Here is a 7,641-nt window from a genome sequence, read left to right as displayed (position 1 = left end):
AGATTTTATGATCAGGACGCTCAAACTGTGTCAAAGACAAATTTACTGCCGCCTGATCTTTCCTCCTCACAGGTCGACAACCCCATCAATCCAGGAGACTGGGTCTACACCAAGGTCATCAAAAGAAGGAACTGGGCCAGCCACGACGGGAGGGACCATTCCAAGTCTTGCTGACTACACATGTTGCATCCAAGGTTGCAGGACCCACAAATGCATTAACGACGACTGCTCTCCAGGAGGAAACTGGATGGGAGCTTTGGACATCACCGCTGTGTGCCAGGATGAGAGAGCCGTTTTCAAGGTGTAAGCGCTCTACTACCAACATGGCTGCACCATCGGACGGGACCTACTTCATCCAGAGTTTCAGAAGCACTGCCTCACCTGCGTCCTATGGGTGCACGTGCCTGTTCAGTACGGATCATGGTTTTGTGGTCACAAGAGTTGTCCAATGCTGCCTGCCAACTGGACACGAGTGTGTGCGCCAGTGTGTGTGACAGACCTCGCCTACAGACTAGAACATCATCAGCTGACGAGAACACGAGCACATATACAACTTCTTAGACGTGACAGATGTGATAATGATAATGAGACGTGGATTGCGTAGATGCTGTTCTGTTGAGCATGTATTACGGAAACTTGTTGATTTGACCATCAAATATGCTTCGCAAGTGATGGATACTGATGTACTGTTTCTGTGTTTTTCTTTTTCTTTTTTTTATTGATAGCATTCTGGTCGCCTGTGGCAACGGGGCCGTGTAAGAATTTTCCTGCTAATGACATCTGGCCAGCAGGTTTTTCGCTTACACAATAAGTTTGATCTGGGGTGTTGAGGTAATGCCTCATCTTCACTGGAAAGTGTTGCTATCATTGTTTGTTGTTTGGGGTGACATAATCATATGATAAAACAGGAGGGAGATGTTAGGGTTTTCCAGGTTATCTTTATTATAAGATTATGTTGGAATGTAGACTATAATGATTAACCAATCTTGTCTTGCACTCACAATGCAGTAAAATGAAGTGGTTGCTTCCTCTGCTTGAGTACCAGCTGCAGAGGAAGCAATCAAAGTTGTTCTGTTTCCCACAACATCGTAAAACACCCCCTGCTCTGATCTTACCAGAGGCCGGGGGTTCACCAAACCTGTCCACTCTCACCCCCACTCTGCTTCTCCTAATAAATATGCCCTTGCAGGAGGGAGAGTTTTAGACCTCCATTCGATCATCGCTGCACACACAGCGACGAATGGACTCTCCACCTGCAGGTGTCTAAAAGGACTTACTTGTCTCCCGTGTGGTTCTTGCAAAATAAGTTGGAGTGAGCAAATCTCAGGTGGCCCCTGGATAGGCATAGATTGTAAAGATTTTGTGTGTGTGTGTGTGTGTGCTGATTTATTGGTCCAAAGTACCAAATCCTCCTAGAGATGAACCCAAGGAAGTGACCCTCACATCTATTTTTGTACTCATTTTTAGATTTCGATCAAACTTTATTCATCCCAAAGGGAAATTCTCAGTCCCACACCCCGGAGAGGGTACATACATTTTTGAAGTGATGACGTCATTGTGAACACGCAACAGATGGAGCAAGCCACCCAAATGGCAGCTGGTAGGTCTCAGAATTTCAGAATTCGGGTAGTCCACAGTCAGAAAATATTTTGCCAGTGCAAAGCTGATCACTTTTTCTACAACTTTTCCAACCCCAGGCAAGTATGAAATATTTTTTTATGTCTGAGAAATGAGGAGTTCAATGAAAAACTTCTGGGCAATTTTCACAGCCTTATATGACATTAGCCCCCCCCCCAAAAAAAAAAAAAACCTAGCAAGTTTGACGAACGTCATTTGCTTTTTCAAGGAATCATAATAGATCGTAATTGGATATGTGATTTCTACAGACATATGCTGTCAAGCCAGCCCACGTTTCAAAGTAGCAAAAGAGCTGCGGGGCCTCACCCGTCCACCTGCGGCACGGCGCCGAAAGCCGTCTCAGGTTTGGCCAGGGGCGTGTGGCTTTGCAGGGGGCGGTGGTAAGAATGGCAAGCCAACGTCTCAGGTGGCGGCACGTCAGCCGTCTGCGCCCTGGACACATCGGTGTCCAACATCTCCAGCAGGAGGTCATACACCAGCACCACCTTCTTCCGCTTCATGTTGCACAGATGGTCCATGCCCTTGTTGCTAAGGAGACCACACAACAACCAGCAGCATTGAGAACACGTATTGGCGCAGTCTCGTTTGAATCGGCCGCATTGGCTTTTTCTCGTGTTTAGCATTCTCACTCGACCGTTAGCACGTCTTCACTCATCAGTGCACAACTTGACAGCATATGTGCTCTCTCTCGGTCGTCCTCAGATGAGCTTCCATAGTAGAAGCTATACATTGCGCATTAATAATGACTGTGGGGCGCAGCTCCTCACAGCATCTCCAATCCAACCCTTAATGCTGAGTGTCAAGCAGGGTGGCATCGGGTTCCATTTATAGTCTTTTTGGTGTAACTCGGCCAGGGATTGAACCCAAAAGTCTTTCCCACTGTCCTCTGCCACACTTTTCACTTGCTATGCATTATTGTAAACGCGCAGTGTTCAATTATGGCTACACCAAACAACGACGTTGCATACGCAAACATGAGATCAATTGCCATTTTCAAGAAACCTCTCAATGAACGAAGAAGGAATTGGCATCTTAATAAAGGTTGTCCAATCCAGATCCAAAAAGTCGGAACCCTGCTAAATCCACCTTTAGCCACAGGAACTTGTGAGCGGGCAAGCTGGTGAACGACCTGGCTCCCGGGAGCTCGGACGATCGGAAGCGTCCGCGCTTAAAGCCAAACTGTGGCAGGGTTCCCGCTTTCTGGATGTGGATTCATGAGAATATTTGTACACTTTGTTTTTTTTCCACTTTATTTGGTTTGCTGTGCGGCACCATTCAACAAATTGCATAACACTGCTTTTCGCATCATTTGGAACAGTTTTTGAAAAAACAAAAAGAAATTGGGGGTGGGGGGGCGTGCGTGCGTGCGTGCGTGCATGCGTTCTGACTTGAATTGAGGAGGATCATGGCCTTGAGGCAGACGTATTCTTCCCGTTGCAGCTTGAGCTCTCGGAATCTGGCTGTGGCCGCGAGCAGCATGTCAAAGATCTCCACAATGCCCTCCACGCACTCGCCTTCCTCTCTGCGTGTGAGCACACACATGTACAAAAGTCAGCATACACAGATGTATGGTGCCTCTCGGCGGCCAAATTCATTTTGTGACTCAAAGCGCTGACAACAGTCTTTCTCCGTCGAAACAAGCACAGGCGTCACCTCTGACTCTTTAGTACGTGCAGGGTGGGCTATTTTACTTTCAAAGCGCCTTCGATAAACGCCCGGTGAATAAAGATGACAATTCTGCCGGCGTCTGACCGGAGCCGATCGGGGCTTTGTTGGAGTTGATGCTTTTGCCATCTGCTGCCTTGATTTTATGCTTGAGAAAGGCGCCGGGCTCCGTCTCCTTCCAGCTCTGCTCCATCAGAAGCTTTTTGTTTTTGTATTTGCTGAACACCAAGCCGCATTTTTGCGCTCCTTACAAAGCTGGAAACCAACGTTTGGCTTCAGGCGGCTCAAGAGCGTCGGCGACCAAAATCTGCGACACGGCTGCTGGCAATATGCGGCTTCAAGAGCACACTCGGTGTGAACACGTTTTTCAAAAGTCATGATCTTGCACTCCACGTTTTTTCAAAATCTGAGTGAGCTACTTTGGATCTGACCTGTTGAGTTTACAGTCGGGCGAAAAGATGAGCTTCCCGGGATGGTCAACCGATCGCCATATCAGGCCCAACATGAGGATTTCCAACCAGCAGCACTTGAGCAGTTGGATTTGGTCGGACAGCTCAGTGGCCTAGTAGTAGAGTGTCCGCCCTGAGACTGGAAGGTTGTGGGTTCAAACCGCGGCCGGGTCATACCAAAGACTATAAAAATGGGACCCATTGCTTCCCTGCGTGGCACTCAGCATTAAGGGTTGGAATTGGGGGGTTAGATAACCAAATGATTCCCGAGCGCGGCACCGCTGCTGCTCACTGCTCCCCTCTCCCCCAGGGGATGGATTAAAATCACATGGGGATGGGTTAAATGCAGAGGACAAATTTCACCACACCCAGATGTGTGTGTGACGATGATCATTGATCATTGGGGGGACAGACTCAGCTCCACGAAGCCTATGCACAGGCACAAACAGAGATCAATTCTGAAATGAGCTAAAAGATCCATTAACATAACCCAGAGAGGAAGACCATGTCGACACAGAGCGGATACTGCCTGGGGTTGTGGCAACCAAGGGGACGTAGCCTCTAATGGGGGACTAACGATGCATTCCAGGAAAACAGACTTTTCTGACCAGGAGGATGCACTGGAAAAAACACTGCCTGACTTCCCCATCTGGCTTCATTTTGACAATGGTGTGGATGGCAAAAGTTGATTAAGAAACAGATTGTAGTCATGTGACGAGGTGTTTGAGCCATTGAGTCAAGGGGACTCGTACTGGCCCGGAAGGTCACGAGTGGGACAATCCGGGCAGGATGGATCTGACTCGCCGTCTTTCCTGGAATGCAGCAAACATGAACCTGAACCTCAGCGGCGGGCTGCGCAGTCTCACCCGGCATCTTCTTGGCCCAGCTGATCATGAGGACGAGCTCCTTGTCGGCCAGGTTGGTGAGCGACATCATCATGCTGGCCTCTGTGAACGGCTTCTTCAGCTCCTCCATCAGGTAGATGGCGGGGGGTTCTGCCTCCATGATGTGCAAGATGAACTCCTCGGGGCTCAGGCCCCCCTCCGTCTGAAGGTGGCGCCCGACTCAGGATGGACCTCTTCGCTGAGGCAGCTCCCGGCGCAGGTGGCGGATGCTGCTGCGGGAGTCGCTGCGGAAGCCGCAGTGTTCACGCCTCACGCCTGCGTCATCACAGCAACAAGCAGCTCCATCAGGGGTGGGCACTTTCAGTCCTCAAAGGCCGGTGTCCTGCTGGTTTACATCGAGGTCTCCCTGCTGCAACACGCCTGATTAAAACGATCAGCTTCAGCAGACTTCGCTTATGATCTGACCATTTGAATCAGGTGTGTTGCAACAGGGAGACAGAGAACATGCAGGACACTGGCCCTTGAGGAGGGCAAATACCCACGCCATGGACTCGCAAGCATCCCGTCACGCCTGTTCATGTTTCTCACTCCTCCAGCTAGACGCCAACCACATACTGAGTGGCGCCTTGTGTTACGGACCGGCCCACTTAAGCGCTTCTCCAGCTGCAAGCCGTCCATTTTCTGATTTGACTCGTGCAAAACTCTACATACATACAAGCGACGTAAGCTTTTGCGGCGGTTCTTGTCGATGGTACACTGGTTGGTGGCGGGACAGATGTAGTTGTTGTGTCCTATGAGCAGGAGGGCGGGGGGGGGGGGGGGGTCATCAGAGGCCAAGGAATTCCTAAAGTCTGTCTTCTTAAGTTGGACTTTGCAACAAGTCAACTCATGGGAGTGCAGAAGACGCGCCCCGCCCCCCACCGCCAATGCAAACTAAATGCTAACATGAATGGAACGTGCCATTGATAAGCTAAAGGTCATCATGTCTGGTTCAAATGGTGGGCCAACACATGCAGACAGATATCTTCTTTATCCTTCACCGTCAAATATTACAGAAGCTTACTGCGTTGTAGTAGATGTCAGTTCTTGGTTTGTGTTTGTTTAGTCAAGGTGCTTTTTCCGGTCGCAGTGCAACATTTGCCCTCCTGCGTGTTGCGTGTGTGAATGTGTCATGTGCGCACGCGATGTATGTATCCGCAGACGTACCACACTTCATCATGCCGACTTCGTAGCATTTGCGCAGGCCTGGCAGGTTTTGCGGCGGTTCTTGTCGATGGTACACTGGTTGGTGGCGGGACAGATGTAGTTGTTGTGTCCTATGAGCAGGAGGGGGGGGGGGGGGGGGAGAGGTCATCAGAGGCCAAGGAATTCCTAAAGTCTGTCTTCTTAAGTTGGACTTTGCAACAAATCAACTCATGGGAGTGCAGAAGACGCGCCCCGCCCCCCACCTCCCCCATTTAGACGGTATCTCACTGGTTTGCAAGTGTGTGCGCACATAGCCAATGTTGTTTTTTTTGTCAGGGCTTGCTCAACGTCGGACAACAATTTGAATGTTCTCAAACATTTTGTCTTGAACATGTTCAAATCTTCGGCAAGAAAGAATGTTTGCGACAGTTACAACTGTTTGGGAATGTCTGACCAACATCTTTGCAACCCTTTAGAGCGAGCCTGATAACATTGGCGACGCTGCGCATACGCTGGCTAACCTTTGCAGTCTGGTGCGATAGGAGCTTTCGGGCAGGTCTGTCTCGCCGTCACCTTGAATGCTTCTCTTGAAGAAAGCCTTGCAGCCCTCGCAGGACCAAACCCCGTAATGGTACCCCGGCGCAAAGTCATGGCATACGGCGCAGAAGTGTGTGTCCGACTTGACTCTGCACGTGCCAACGTCGGGTTGCCTGGCCATCTTTTTGGGACATGCCAGGATGGTGCTGCAAAAGAGGACAATTCAACATAAGCGCGTCCGGCCAGCCGTCGATCATCCCACATGTTTGCGCAACTTTGCAGCGCCGCCAAGATGACGGCTGCCGCGTGCATTTGACAGAATCATCCACTCGCCGGCCGGCGTCTAACTTTCCAAATTCATTTTATTCTTGGCTTCACAAAGCAAAGCAAAGCAAAGCAAAGCAAAGCAAACCAAAGCAAAGCAAAGCAAAGCAAAGCAAAGCAAAGCAAAGCAAAGCAAAGCAAAGCAAAGCAAAGCAAAAGAAAAAACATCCGCTCCTCTTCAACTCTCAGATAGTGGGTTCTTTAGCAAGACTTTAATCCACTTTGATCTGTAAGTTGCATGTGTAAAAAAGACAGACTGGCATTGCTGTTAAAATTGCAACAGTTTTTGTAAAGAAATGCCAGATTGCTCAAATGTTTTGCAACAAATTATTCAGTACAGGTGCCTAGATTCCAAGTCGTATACTAAAATGTTGGGACAGGGTGTAAAAGACCTCAAAGGTCCTGGGCCAGCCCACTCGAGCCCTAACTGGCAACCCCTAAATGGCGTCGGTTGTTTGCACTCACCTGTTGCTGACGAAGCCTTTGGGGTCCATCCAGTGAGGGCCGGCATGCTTGTAGGCAAGAACCGAGGAACGATGCAGGCCGTGCGGTGGCTCGGACCAAAAAGGCGGTGGCGTGTCGCCGGCAGCCGCTCTGCCATAACTCTGTATGGCCAGGTGGTTGCGGTTGCTGTCAATGTTGGGCGAGCTGCTGCACGGCTCTAGCCCGCCGAAGCTCAGAGGCCTTGCTGGAGTCCACTTCTTGGAACTGCAACAGCGCTGGGGGCTCACAAACCGGCCCGGGAGATGGCCCCATGTGCAGACAGTCCACCATTGGACACTAGCAATGGACGGGATGAGGGTGATGAGGAAGCTGAAGAAGGCCTACTGCATCCTCCACTGAAGACGATGACTGCCACAAAACAAAGAGAAAGCATCACACCACACGCTATTTGCATTGCTTCAATGTCTTCTTTCTCTCTTCTGTTCTCTTGAACAGTCTAGAAGAACATCCGCAGCAAAACCCCAGAGGGAGTTTGTCAGTTGATGAAAAGGAAC

General features: G+C 49.9%; 1 pseudogene; it reads right to left on the bottom strand.

The window, feature by feature from the left end:
- Positions 1-916: 916 nt before the first annotated feature.
- On the bottom strand, positions 917-7,287 carry LOC125981362 (estrogen receptor beta-like; annotated as a pseudogene).
- Positions 7,288-7,641: the final 354 nt, after the last annotated feature.

Source organism: Syngnathus scovelli, chromosome 14 (genome assembly GCF_024217435.2).
Source record: "Syngnathus scovelli strain Florida chromosome 14, RoL_Ssco_1.2, whole genome shotgun sequence".
NCBI lineage: Eukaryota > Metazoa > Chordata > Actinopteri > Syngnathiformes > Syngnathidae > Syngnathus > Syngnathus scovelli.
The sequence above is the reverse complement of the archived record's forward strand: the minus strand, read 5'-3'. Positions and strand labels throughout refer to the sequence as shown.